The sequence below is a fragment of the Marmota marmota genome, unplaced genomic scaffold (assembly GCF_001458135.2).
Source record: "Marmota marmota marmota unplaced genomic scaffold, marMar, whole genome shotgun sequence".
Taxonomy (NCBI): Eukaryota; Metazoa; Chordata; class Mammalia; order Rodentia; family Sciuridae; genus Marmota; species Marmota marmota.
Window position 1 is genome coordinate 967235 of NW_025999899.1, and position 13730 is coordinate 980964.

Here is a 13730-nt window from a genome sequence, read left to right on the forward strand (position 1 = left end):
ACGCCGACCAGACTTCTTGCCCGCAGCGGACGCCGACTTGGGCGCGCGGGCAGCTGGAAGATCTTCTGGGGGAGGCTTATCAAACAGGCCTTCGGACTCAGGGTCGGAGTCGGTGGGCATCTGTTCGGTGCCCCAGGGTTTGCGCTGAAAGAGACCGTCAGCCATTGGCACTGGGCGCGGGCAGGTGGGGGTCTGCTGGATCCAGGCGATCAAATCCAAACCCGACAGTCAAGTCCCAACCGGGTCGAATGCAGTGGGCGGCGGCTGGGGCTGCAGCTGTATTTCTACTACCCAGAGTGGGGGCACAGGGGGCGGAGCCAGTGAGGTAGAGGGCCTCTGCAGGGTATGCTGGGCCTCTCAGCGGAGGCGCCACTTCCCTTGACTCCTCCCTCTGCCCCCTGCCTGTTGCAGAGGTTGGCTCTCCCAGTTCCATCTCCCCGGCCAGCGGCCAGAGGCTAGCAAGTCTTCACAAAGCCAGGTTTTGTCTCCCTGGCAACCACACAGACGACCTGCGTAGATGCAGGCACTGGAAGCTAGCTGGGAACCCCTGGCGGGAAAAGAGAGCTTGGCGCGCAGGAAGGTGGAATGCAGACCGTCAGGCAACAGCTGCGTGCGGAGCTTCCCCAGGGTTTACTTCTCCTTCCTAAAACTATTGTTAGTATTAGTATTATTGACTAGGTACCAGGGGTTGAACCCAGGGGTGCTTACCACTGAGCAACATCCCCAGCCCTTTTTATTTTTTGAGACAGGGTGTCGCTAAGTTGTTAAGGCCTCCGTAAAGTTGCCAAGGCTGGCTTTGAATTTGCAATCCTCCTGCCTCAACCTCTGAAGGTGCTGGGATCATAGACGCGTGCCACCGCCTAGCTAAAACAAATATTCATTGAAGAGTTTTATTATTATTATTATTATTATTATTATTATTATTATTATTATTATTTTGATACATGAAAAGGAAATCTTGTAGAAAACTTAAAATTTAGAAAGCAATATAAAAAACACTTAACAATTTCAAGGTCCTGAAATTGCACCGTTAAAGAGTTGATGCCTTTCCCTCCCTCCTTCTTTCTCTACCCATCCACATTTGTATCTATACATTGTGTTGTTGTTGTTGTTGTTGTTTTGTTTGTTTTGTTTTGGCTTTTGTGCAAGAGGATGAACCCAGGACCTTGGGCATGCTGAGCATGATCCTCAACCCCTACATCCTGCTTTCTCTTTTTGCTATTGAACTACATATGGACTCCAGCGTTTGAGCATGAACCCAAATCCTTTCAAAGACCTCTTATCTGAGCCCATTTCTTTCCCACCCCACCCCACCCCCTAACTCAAGCCCCTCTCTGGCTTCCACTAGTACTGCCACAGTCATTGGGCATTACCATCTCCTGACACTTCTGTTGTGTCTGAATTCCAAGGCCGGGTTAGTGGAATGGAGAACTTGGTTTTATATGGGTCCCAGTGGGTCGGAGGGGTCCTTTTGCAGACCCTGGCAAATGCAACTCATGGGACTTTAACTGCCATCAGGGAACTTGTTACCCACTAGATCCTCCACCAGGACTCAGGTCCAGGATGCTGTTTTTCTCAGTCTTACAGTGTTGCCAAAGACTTCTCCCCCCACCCCTTTGGTACTGGGGATGGAACCCAATGATGCTTCTCCACTGAGCTACATCCCCAGTCTGTTTTTGTTTTTTATTTTCAGACAGGGTCTCTGTTAGGTGCAGGACAGGCTGAGTAAGTTGTCTGCAGAGCATGCCAAACAAAGTTAGCTGCAGGATGACCTGGCCACTCAAACCCTCTGTCTGGTTCTTTATCACCTGTTTGCTTCAAGCCCAAACGCCCAAGCCCCTGCTCAAGTCTGAGCGCTTCGTGCCCCCCCCCCCAGCCCCTTAAGGCTGAACACTCAACCCGCTGCCTTTCCCCCCTTGTGTGCCAACAAGGCAGCTTGCTGACCCAGAGACCCCATTAGATTTGGGCTATAAAAACTCCCTCCTGCAGGGCCCTTCTCTCTTGCTCTCTCTCTCTCTCTCTCTTGCTCTTGCTCTCTCTTTCTTCTTTCTCTCTCTCTCTCTCTCTCTCTCTCTCTCTCTCTCTCTGCCTCTGTTTCACTGCTGCAATAAAGATCTCTTGGTTGCTCCAAACGTTGTGGTCACTTTCCTTTCAGTCTCTAAATTGCTAAAGCTGGTATTGCCTTGGCCTCCTGAATCATTGGGATTAGAGGTGTGTGCCACTGGGCCAAGCTGCCAAGGATTTCTTGCATAGGCAGACACTACCAGGTAGTGGTAGGTATTCACTTAATTTGTTTTTGAATGAATGGCTCAGCCAAAGGATTGGCTCTTTGAAGCAGACTCGCATTCTCTTGCTAACAAAAGGAGACTTAAAACTCCAGCTACAAGACTGCAGAATATGGATTCTTTTAATCCCAGTCCACTAAAAACTGGTAGCTTCATAAAAGGTTTAGCATACACTTACCATATGACCCAGCAATTCCACTCCTAGGTTTCTACCTGAAAGAAACAAAAGTGTATGATGACATAGAGACTAGTACAAGAATAGTCATAGCAGCATTACTGGTAATAGCCCCAAACTGGAAACAATCCAAATATCCATCAAATGGTGACTGGATAAAAAAATATATATATCGTTTATCTATGCAATTGAATATTATTCAGCAATAAATAGAAGTGAACTACTGATACATGCTAAATTTGTATGGACCTCAAAAACATTACACTAAGTAGAAAAAGCTAGATATAAAAGACCACAGAGTATATGATCCTTTTATATTTAATGTCCAGAAAAGATACATTTATTGAGATAGAAAGCAGATTAGTGATCACCTGGGGCTGGAGTAGAAGAAACCATTAACTGCAGTTTCAAGGCAACGTTTTAGTGATAGAAACGTTCTAAAACTGGATTGCAGTGATGATTGCACACTTCTATACATTTTCTAAAATTAACTGACTTACATAAAGTAGGTGAATTTTGTTTGTTTGTTTGGTACTGGGGATCAGACCCATGCCCTCACATACATTACACAAGTACTCTAGCACTGAGCTGCATCCCCAGTCCTTTTTATTTTATTTTGAGACAGGGTCTGCTAAATTGCTCAGGGCTGGCCTCAAATTTGTAATCCTCCTGTCTCAACCTCCTGAGTAGCTGGAGCTGTGTACCACTATCACAGGAAAGCAGGAAGCTGAAACTCCAAATCTTACTCGGTTCTTGTGTTTTGACAAAAGAAAATTTAAAGTCAGACACCAAAAGCCATGCAAGAGACGTTTAATATAAGTCACGGTAGAGTGTGGTGGGGCACTCCTGTAAATCACCTCAGCTTGGGAGGCTGAGACAGGAGGATAGTGAGTTCAAAGCCAGCCTTAGCAAAAAAGCAAGGTGCTAAGCAACTCAGCGAGACCCCGTCTCTAAACAAAATACAAAATAGGGATGGGGATATGGCTCAATGGTTGAGTGCCCCTGAGTTCAATCCCCAGTATCTCCCCCACCTCCAAAAAAAAATTAATTAATTAAAAGTGCTGGGGATGCAGTTCAGTAGTAGAGTGCCCTGGGTTTGACCCCAAGTAATGCCAAGGCAGAGGGAAAAAGAGTTAAGATGGTAAATTGTATTTTATGTATATTTTGCCACAAAGTTGTAAAGAACCATAGAGATATATTTTGTTCTCCCCAAACTATAAAAACGGTCTATTTCAAAGGTCTTGTAAATCAAGACCTTTGTTGACTGGGATTGTAGCTCGGTGGCAGAATGCTTGCCTCACATTCCTGAGGGCTTAGGTTGGATCCTCAGCACCACATAAAAATAGATAGATAAATAAATAAATAAATAAATAAATAAATAAAAATTGTCTTACTCTGCCTCATCGCTCCACTCACTGCCTGCAAATGACCATGAGCTCCGTAACCCTAGGAACTAAGTGGTCCTTATTTGTAGCTATATCCACATGGCCTGCCACATTGCAACATTCAATAAACGTTATTTAATGAAGGGACTTGGGGCCTGGTTCCAAACTCTGTTGCAACCACACTTCTATAATATAATAGGTTGTTCTTTTTTTTTCTTTTATTTTTTTGTATCAGGGATTGAACCCAAGGGTGCTTAACCTCTGAGCCACATCCCCAGCCCTTTTTATTTTTATTTTGAGACAAGGTCTCACTAAGCTGCTTAGAGCCATGCTAAAAACTGAGGCTGGCTTTGAACCTGCAATCCTCCTGCCTCAGCCTCCCAAGTCGCTGGGATTACAGGGATGTGCCACCACATCAAGCGATGGGTTGTTCTGATTAGTTATGAGACCAGCTAAGTCACCAGTCCAAGTAAAAGGGCTTGGGATTTGTGTCAGTAGTGACTGGTCTAACTATCCCCAAGGATCCTCTCCTTCAAACAGGACTTATAAAGTATTTTTCTATCTTTCAACACAAACACACTCTCAAAATGTTTGGTTGAGAAAAGAATTACACTATAGCCTGCACTGTGCAATAAGAGCTGGCAGATAGATGAGGAGGCACATAGAACCTTCCTGACTTGATCCAAACTCAGTGATGGAAGTGTCTGTGCTGATGTCCAAGAGGGGAGTCAGACCAGGGACCTAGAACTAGTTCTGTGTGACCTTGGGCCAATTCCTTCTCTCCAATGGGTCTCAGTTTCCCACTTAACAAGTGAAGAAATGTCAATACTTTGCAGGTGGGGTACAATCAGTCCATTTCTCATTCTGAAGGAAACGGAAACCAGCTGTGAGGGAAGCAAACAAGACAGACTGTCATGAGAATATTCATGTCCTTTTATATAATCATCCCATCCCTTAATATTGATTTTGATGCAATGATCTAAAAGAAAGAAAAGCTGTCTGCAAGAGGATGCATATTGCAGTACTGTTCATCATGGCAAAAAAAAAAAAGGAAGCAAACTCATTGTCGGAACAAGAGGAGAATAGTTAATTAGATGATGCTGCAGCCAGGGCTGGGGTGTAATATGGTTTCCATCCTGAGATCTGGAAAAACAAAACAAAACTGTGGCTACTGCATGAGTCAACCAGTCATCAGAGATGAGTATCCTGAAAACTCATATGTGGCTTGAGGGATTCTTGTGATAATCCAAATTAAAGTCAAAAAGAAAATTAATCTACATTGAAATCATCCAAACACAAGATTTAAAAGGACAATAAAAAGAAAATAATGCTCCTGCAGAGAAAGACTGGGATGGAAAGAGTAAAGATGGTAATTTTTACCTTATTTCGATGTTGAATTCATAGGTAACCTCTTTCTCATTTTTCTAGATCTTGTGTACCATTGATGTGTGTGTGTGTGTGTGTGCGTTGTACAGTAAAATCAATTAATAGGTGAACCCTGTGATATTCTGGTTGGTGGCCACAAGACTAAGGTCCTTACCCAACTGTCTGGATGGCCCCATATTGCTTAGCAACCACCTGCTGAACAGCAGTTGCTAGGAAACCAGGAACAGAGCTGGTCTCCTGAATAATAGTCCAGCATCAATACCAGTGCCAGCCTCTTGCCCTCAAGTTCTCTCTGGCAGTGTCTCTCTCCAGCTCCCCTCCTCTGGGTTCCTACCTTCCTGGAGCTAACCTGCCGGTTGCACTCAGTAGAACCCCATGATTGTAGAGTCCACCAGAGCACAGGTGATGACTGTTTCCATAGGACCCTATTATTTCCCCCGCTCCAGGATTAGGGCCTAGACCAGAGTATATACACAACTCTAAGTTTAACTTTGTAGTTAACCCATCATTGGAGTAAGTATTACCCACAGACTCCAGAAGGCCCTTGACCCTGGGAACCTCTTCTCTGCCTGCTTTTTCCTGCAAAAAAAGCATGGACCTCAGTATAGGCTTCCACAACCCCAGCAGGTGTCTGACTCAACGGAAGCATGAAATCTACAACTCTTGAATGAGTTCTTTGACAGGGTCATGTGGACATCTCCATGTTTCAAGTAGCCCACCTTGAAAAGAAAATTAATCTACATTGAATTCATCTAAACCCAACAATCCTGAAACACCCTCCAACTTCCCACTATGGTTAAAAATGATCCTGCACTTGTTCCTGTCATCTCTACCACTTTACTATACCATCACCTTCATCCTGAGGAAGTCATTTTCCGACTCTACCTAATACCCACTGACTGCTCTATTTAAAAAAGAAAGAAAAAAGAAGCCAGGAAGATGGACCAGGATAAGCTGATAACAATATGAAATGCAGCCAGAAAGCCTCCCAGACAGGCCCTCCTGGGAATAGCGGTGGCCCTCTTCTTCTAAATGGGACCTTGATGTGAGTGAGATCAGCCATGGACTGGTTTCCTGACTCATAGAGGTCTCCCTGGAATGTGTCTTGGGTCCATCATTGGGGTCTAAGTTGCTTTTTTCTGACCTACTCATTGGTCAAAATTGTCAGAGGTGTCTTCAAAGTACATAACCTGAGATTCTGAAGGATCATACGTATCTCTTGGGAACCAACAAATCGGAAGAGAGCCAGGGGAAGGGCAGACACTCTCTTCTAAGTGGGACGATGGCAAAGAGCTAACCTGCTGGTTGCACTCAGTTACTAAGAACTCCTGGGTCAAGGGCATTTGATATGCAAGGGGGAAAGGTTTCAAAGATGCAATATATTGCATTTGCCAAAGATGGTTGCTCCAATACATATGTCACATATTCTTCTTGCAAAGTGACTGACCTACCAACCACTGAGAAGTGGGGGGTTAAGTTCCTCCCCTTGGATCTGGACTGGGGGCATGATTGCTCTATTAGAGTATGGTAGAAAGGATGCAATGTGGCTTCTAGGGCTTACTCATAAAAGGGTGCAGCTTCTGCCTGACTCTCTTGGAATGCTCACCCTTGGAACCCAACCACCATGTTGTAAGGGAACTGTGCAAGTGTTCCAGCCAGTAGCCCAGCTAACATCTCAACTCACAGCAAGCATCAGCCACCAGACATGTGAATGAGCAGCCTCTAGATGACTCAGGCCCCCAGCTTTTGAGTTTCTTCATCTAATTTGAGTGGAACTAAGACAAGTTCCCATTTTGCAGTGTCTGTGTGGAATCTTGTCATTGTTTAAGCCACTGAAGTTTAGGATTCTTTGTTATACAGCCATAATAACTGGAACAGTGGATAACTAGAAATCGAGTGTAGCTACATGAGAAACTAGGCAAGAGACTTAGTTGGAAATCAAGAAGTGACACTATGTACTGAGGTTTGTCCCCACCATAACTCACATTGAGGCTTAATTCCCCCCACTGAAATGTTGAGGTGGTAGAGACTTTCAGGGGGAGACTTCCAAGGTCATGGGATACCACCTTTTGAAGGGATTAATGCCTGTCTCTTGGGAGTGTGGTAGATCGCAAAGGACTGGATTATTTTCTGAGAGAGCAAGTTATTGTAACCATCTAGCCCCCTTCATTCCCTTTCTCTTTCTCATGCTATTGACCTCTCACACTTGCTCCCATCATGATATGGTTCACCACATTGTGACACAGTAGAGGCCCTCTCCAAGGGCAATTGCCCATCTACTCTTCAGAAGTATGAGCCACAAGAAATCTCTTTTCTTTATAAAGTTCCCAGCCTTGGGTATTTTGTTATAGCAATAGAAAAGGGACAAAGGGCTGTGGTGCACACCTGTAACCCCAACAGCTTAGGAGGCTGAGGCAGAAGGATTGCAAGTTTGAGAGCAGCTTCCTCAAGCTAACGAGACTTGTGTCAAAATAAAAAATAGAAAAGGGGCTGGGGATGTGGCTCAGTGGTTAAGTGCCCCTTGGTTCAATCCCAGTACCAAAAAAAGAAAAAAAGAAAAGAAAAGAAAATGGGAAGAACCAACCTGAGCCCTTAGATAGTTGTTCAGTATGATCATCCTAGTGGCAGGACAAAATCTTCCAGTGCAATTGGGGTTCTTATTTTTTTTTAATATTTATTTTTTAGTTCTCAGCGGACACAACATCTTTGTTTGTATGTGGTGCTGAGGATCAAACCCGGGCCGCACGCATGCCAGGCGAGCGCGCTACCGCTTGAGCCACATCCCCAGCCCCAGTTGGGGGTTCTTCTATCCTTGGTAAACCAACATCTTGCTCCCAGGAAATCTTGTGGATTCACAGCTGTATACACATGTCAAACATCAAATCCACCATGCGGCCTGCGCATTGGTTTCATTAATGAGGTTCTTGGCACAAAAGTTAGCTAGCAGAGATGGAAATAAACACACAGACTCAGTTACCTTTTTCTATGACCAGGTCCCAGACGGCTCCCCTCTCTGGCTCCAACCTCGAACCACCCGTAGGGCAGCAAGGATTACTCAGGGCTAGCAGGAGAGAGAGAGAGAGCACGCCAGGGAGTAGCCTTTTATTGGGGAACAAGAAATTCAGGGGAGAATTCCATCCAATGAAGGTTGAGGGGGGGGGCCGCACTCCAAGGTCAGGGTCAGTGATTGGGCCCCCGGGGTCAGTGGTCAGTAACACCCCCACACAGACGGGTTCTCTCATCAGGAGAGGGCCGGGAAAATTCCAACACAGCCAGAAGCCTCAGGCCCAAACCGGGAGTCACCCAGTCACGCGTGAGAATGGCTCTCCACAATCAAATATATTGTATGTCAATTGTACCTTAATAAAGCTGGACATGTGCTTTTGATTCTCCTCTTGGGTAAGCAGGGAGGAGTAGCATGGCTTAGGTTATAATCCTGGCACCATGAGAGTCTAATGAAGAATGGTGCCTCTGTGTGTGTGTGTGTGTGTGTGTGTGTGTGTGTGTGTGTGTGTCCCAATGGGAGGATGTCAACCTTCAATAAAGCCCTGCACTCTTTACAGCACAGGGCCTCACTCTGCTGTCTAATTTGTGGCTGATTTTCCTGAATCCAGAGACTGACTGGTTCAGCCCCTAAAGAGACTCAACATTCATGAAGCCTTCTGCAGGATTAGGGGAGCCACAGTGCTGGTAAGGATGGGAGAGGTCTAGGGGCCTAACTCCTGGCTGCTCCTAATCCAGACTTTGAACAAATCCTGCTACCTTTGGCATCTCTGTGCCCATGTGGGATAGACCCCTCACTTCCAGGTCCTGATCTTTCCTGGGTCCTGCAGTGCAAATTGTTAAGTGCCCCTAGGTTTCTTTTGAAACTCTGCAGGCTCAGGCTTAGCTTTCCCTGTTCTGCCACAGCAGAGCTTTATATTTGCTTACCATCTTCCAAATTTTGTATTGACATTCTTCACTTCTTGTATTTTTCCCTAGTTCTCATTACTCTGGGACTGTACTTGTTTTATTCCTTTATGGATATTTTACTGGGATTTCGGGAGGGAACAGGGATAACTAAGTATATAGAATCCACATCCAGGGCTATCAAGATAGGTACAGGGACCACTACCGTGGGGTCTTATGGTTGGGGGAAAAATGGGGCCCAATTCCAAATATAACAAGGAAAATTATATATATTCATAACTAGAAGCACTGCTGGTTACCATGATATAAATTATGTATATATATTCATTTATTCAATGACTTGTTGAGTATCATCATATGCCGGGGACTCCCCTAAGGCATGTGAAATGCGTCAGTGATTTATACATTTATACATCAGTGGAAGTGTGTGCTTCGCATGGAAATAGAGCTCTGAGTTTGAAAATGGAAATAATTAGGGTAGAGTAGAGAGAATCAAGAGTATGGGGGTGGAATATATTAGAGAGGGTATGCCTAATTGAGAACGCAAGATTCAAGTCAAACTTAAAGGAGGTGAGGGAGTTGGTCTTGTGGCTATGGAGGAAAGAACGTTCCAGGCAGAGAAAATAGTAGAAAAGATGGAAGCGTGTCTGTTAAGGAGACCCCGTGGCAGGAGCAGATGGAGAGGGGTTAGAGAAATTGGGAGGCAAGGGTAGATCTTTTACATTTAACCCTATTTTATAAATCAAACAAAAACCCTTTGTGTGAGGGTATGTATATTTAAGAAATGACATGACTCTTGGTAAATTGGAAAGACAGACTTTATTTAGGATTTAATGGGGTTTTATAGTAGGGTAGAAAAATTGGGTCCAACTTTGATGTATAGCCAAGGAACAGAGTGGGACTTGTATGAACTGGGGTAGGTCATTGGATGGAAAATTATCAAAAAGGTAGGTGCCATGTTTGAATTTTTCCCTCCAAAGAGGGAACTAACTATTTGCTGGGAACTAATCCCCAAAGCAATAGTGTTGAGAGGTAACTGGGCCATGAGCACTGGGTCATTACTTTGGCGTTTGGTCATTACTTTCGGCTCAGTGGCTTTTTTGTACTCTCCATCAGAAGAATCAGACAAAGGCACAACGGTGACAGGGACAAGACTCTACTGGGAATTCTAGCTGGAGCAGAGGGGAAATAGCATTGACCATAAAGTGACAGTCTGGCTCCCTGGACAAAGGAGAGAGCCTGTTTTATTCATGCGAAAGGGTTGCTTGTAGGGATGAGCTAGGGTCTAGGAATTTTGATTGGCTTTGGGCACATTTTCTAAGGTGTTTTCTTTGTGGAAGGGTGTTCAGTCTGAAGCCAAATGTCACAGCTCTTCCTGTATATTCATCTTTGCCTTGGGATAAGGATGAGTCTGCAGCTATTAAGGAAACACAGGTGGGGAGCGGAAGAAAACACAAACCATGCAAATAACAGATTAAGGGTCCAGAGAATTGGCTGTTTCAGTGATCCCTCAACAGTATTACCCTTTATGTTGTTTGTCCTTGCAGAGTCAAGGTGCAAGCATCTGGTTTTATGATGCACCTGATTTCTGGAGCAGTAAGACGAGTGAGAGAGTGAGGGGCTAGGGAAAGGCACACACCACTCTCTCATCAGCTAACAAGCTAAGAAAGCATTTGCCCTTTTTGGGTGGGGGCTGCCTATATCTCATTCACTCCTTGGGTGTTTTACTCCTTTAACCTTAAGGGATGCTTCTTTTCATGGGAGTGAGGTCCCTACAGATAATTGTTGTGGATAAGTTATCAAGGGGGTAGTTTCTTGATAGAAAGATGAGTTCAGGAACAGGGTGCCATGGTACACACTTGTAATCCCAGTGGCTCAGGAGGCTGAGGCAGGAGGATCCCGAGTTCAAAGCCAGCCTTAGCAACTTAGCAAGGCCCTAGCACCTTGTTAAGACCCTGTCTCTAAATAAAATACAAAAAGGTGTTATGTGGCTCAGTGGTTAAGTGCCCCTTGGTTCAATCCCAGTACCAAAAAAAGAAAAAAAGAAAGATGAGTTCAGGCCCCCTTCTTCCCTCTTTGGAGCACTCTCTCCCTATGTGATGCCTTCCATCATTGAATGGTGGAGCAAAAAAACCCTCACCAGATACAGCTCCTCAGTCTCACACTTCTCAGCTTCTAGATCTGAAATAAATAAGAAAAAAATTTTTTTTATGAATCACCTAGTCTGTGGTATTCTATTATAGCAGCACAAAATGGCCTAATGAAACAGAGAGCTCCTGAATTTCCTCATGATGAGAATAAAAACCTCCTCATGCTGATGACAGAGGCCAAGGAAAGTAAAACTGTGTTATATTCTGTAGCTAAGCACAGTCTAGCTCAACCTATATATGTATATCACCTAGCTTTTGCTTCTACAAATTATAACCTCTTCTGTGACATCAGTGGAGAAGCAATCTAGCTGCTTCTCCCCAGTTTCATAAAATTGCCTAAAGTTCATTTCACTTTTGGCACTATTTCTTATGTGGGCAGGTGGGTGAATCAGGCCAGCTGGGATCTAGGCAGTGTCCCTGGGCGAGGCTGCCTGGTCAGTCCAGTCCAGTGGTTCTTTGCTGAACTGTGTTGGGTGCAGAGCAGGCTGAACTGTGTTGTCTGCAGGGCAGGCTGAACAAATGTCGGCTGCAAGATAGCCCACGCACTCAAACCCCCCTCTATCTGGTCCTTTATCACCTGTTTGCCTCAAGTCTGAACATTCAACCCTGCTCAGGGCTGAACACTTAACCCCCCCTTGGGCCAACAAGGCAGCTTGCAGACCCAGAGGCCCCATTAGATTTGGGCTATAAAAACTCCCTCCTGCCAGGCCCCCCTCTCTCTTGCTCTTTCTCTCTTGCTCTCTCTCTCTCTTGCTCTTTATCTTTCTTAACGCACGCTCTCTGTCTCTCTCTTGCTCTTGCTCTCTCCCTGTTCATCTTTTTTCTCTCTCTCTCTCTTTCCTTCTTTCCTTTCTCTTTGTTGCACTGCTGCAATAAAGATTTTTTGGTTGCTCCGAGTGTTGTGGTCACTTTCCTTTCAAACTGACCTAACAAGATTCTTGCTGAAGGCAGGCTAGGGTGATTAGCTATCACCTGGGGGATGAATAATCTTATCAGATATTCAGGATGAACAGATATTGAGAGTGTGGCATTCTGGCTACACTGATTTAGCAGAATTCTTGGTGAAATCAGACAAGGCAAAGGACACAGAAGTCATAAAGTGTAGGCATCATCTGAAAGAGGATTCAGAGGAGTCTGACCAAAGTTTGGTCAAGAAGAGATTGTCAGTGTGAATATAAAAGGATATGAAGATTGGAAATAGAAGTGGGCACAGTGGTGCATGCCTGTAATCCCAGGGGCTTGGGAGGCTGAGGTAGGAGAATCAAGAGTTCAAAGTCAGCCTCAGCAAAGGCGAGGTGCTAAGCAACTCAGTGAGACCCTGTCTCTAAATAAAATACAAAATAGGGCTGGGGATGTGGCTCAGTGGTTGAGTGCTCAATCCCGTTCAATCCCGTGTACCTGCCCCCACCCCCCAAAAAAAGATTGGAAATGGGTATGGAAGGAGACATATAGAGATTGTTGTTACAGAGCTGGGGCCTTTCGGGAAACTGAGGCAGCACAAAGACACTTCCCTCCCAAACCTGATTCTTATGATCAAGTCAGAAAGATTTCAGACATGTTGTTCAAAGTAACAGGCATGAGTCTATCGAAGGGATAGAAAAGGGAAAGGAGGACACTTTCAAGGGAAAAAATGGGTCCTCTCAGAGGAGAGGGACAGTCTACTTCTCCTGCACTCCAGTTTTATTGGGGTCCCAGAGAAGTTTCCAGAGAGTCCTGCCCAGGTCCACCTCTTGACTTTTGACTGACAAAAGGATGACATCAGACTTTCAAGTTCCCACTGCCATGACAACTCTGACCCGGGGCCCCTGCTCACTGGTTCTAATTGAATTCATAACCATAAATTCTTACAGATTTTATGGTTAGGAGGAATTATCCTTATCTCCCTGAGTTTCAGGAACTGGTTCATGAAAAAAGTCACAAAAGTTCCCCCTTTAGAGTAACTTGCATTCTTCTTCTTGACATTATTTCGGGCCTGCATTTCTCCTGCAGGTAACAGGTAGTTTACTGAAGAATGTGACACAGCATGTCCACTTAGGCAAGGTAGGGCTGCAGTTCAATTGCTTCTTGGAAAAGAAAGCATGAGAGGGTCAGCACAGTGGGCCCATTTTATAGAATTATTGTCTTAATCTTGTGTTCCCACTATTTGCACCTATGTCCCCTAACATTGTTATCAAAATTCTTGTATTTGTAAGGTCCAAACCCACAGCAGTACTCCAAATAGCAAGGATGTCTGTGAGCAAAGGTCTGACCTAAATGTCACCCCCTCAGGAAGATCCTCTCATCCTAATTAGAGTGGTACATACAACCACTGAAACCAGAGTTTAGAGATGAGACTATATCCCCTGCCTCACCAACTCCCTTTGGGTTCTTGTCTTGCAAATTTTGAAGAATAAAATGCATGGACAATCATGGAAGGGAAGAGTAAATGGAGCAGATTTAT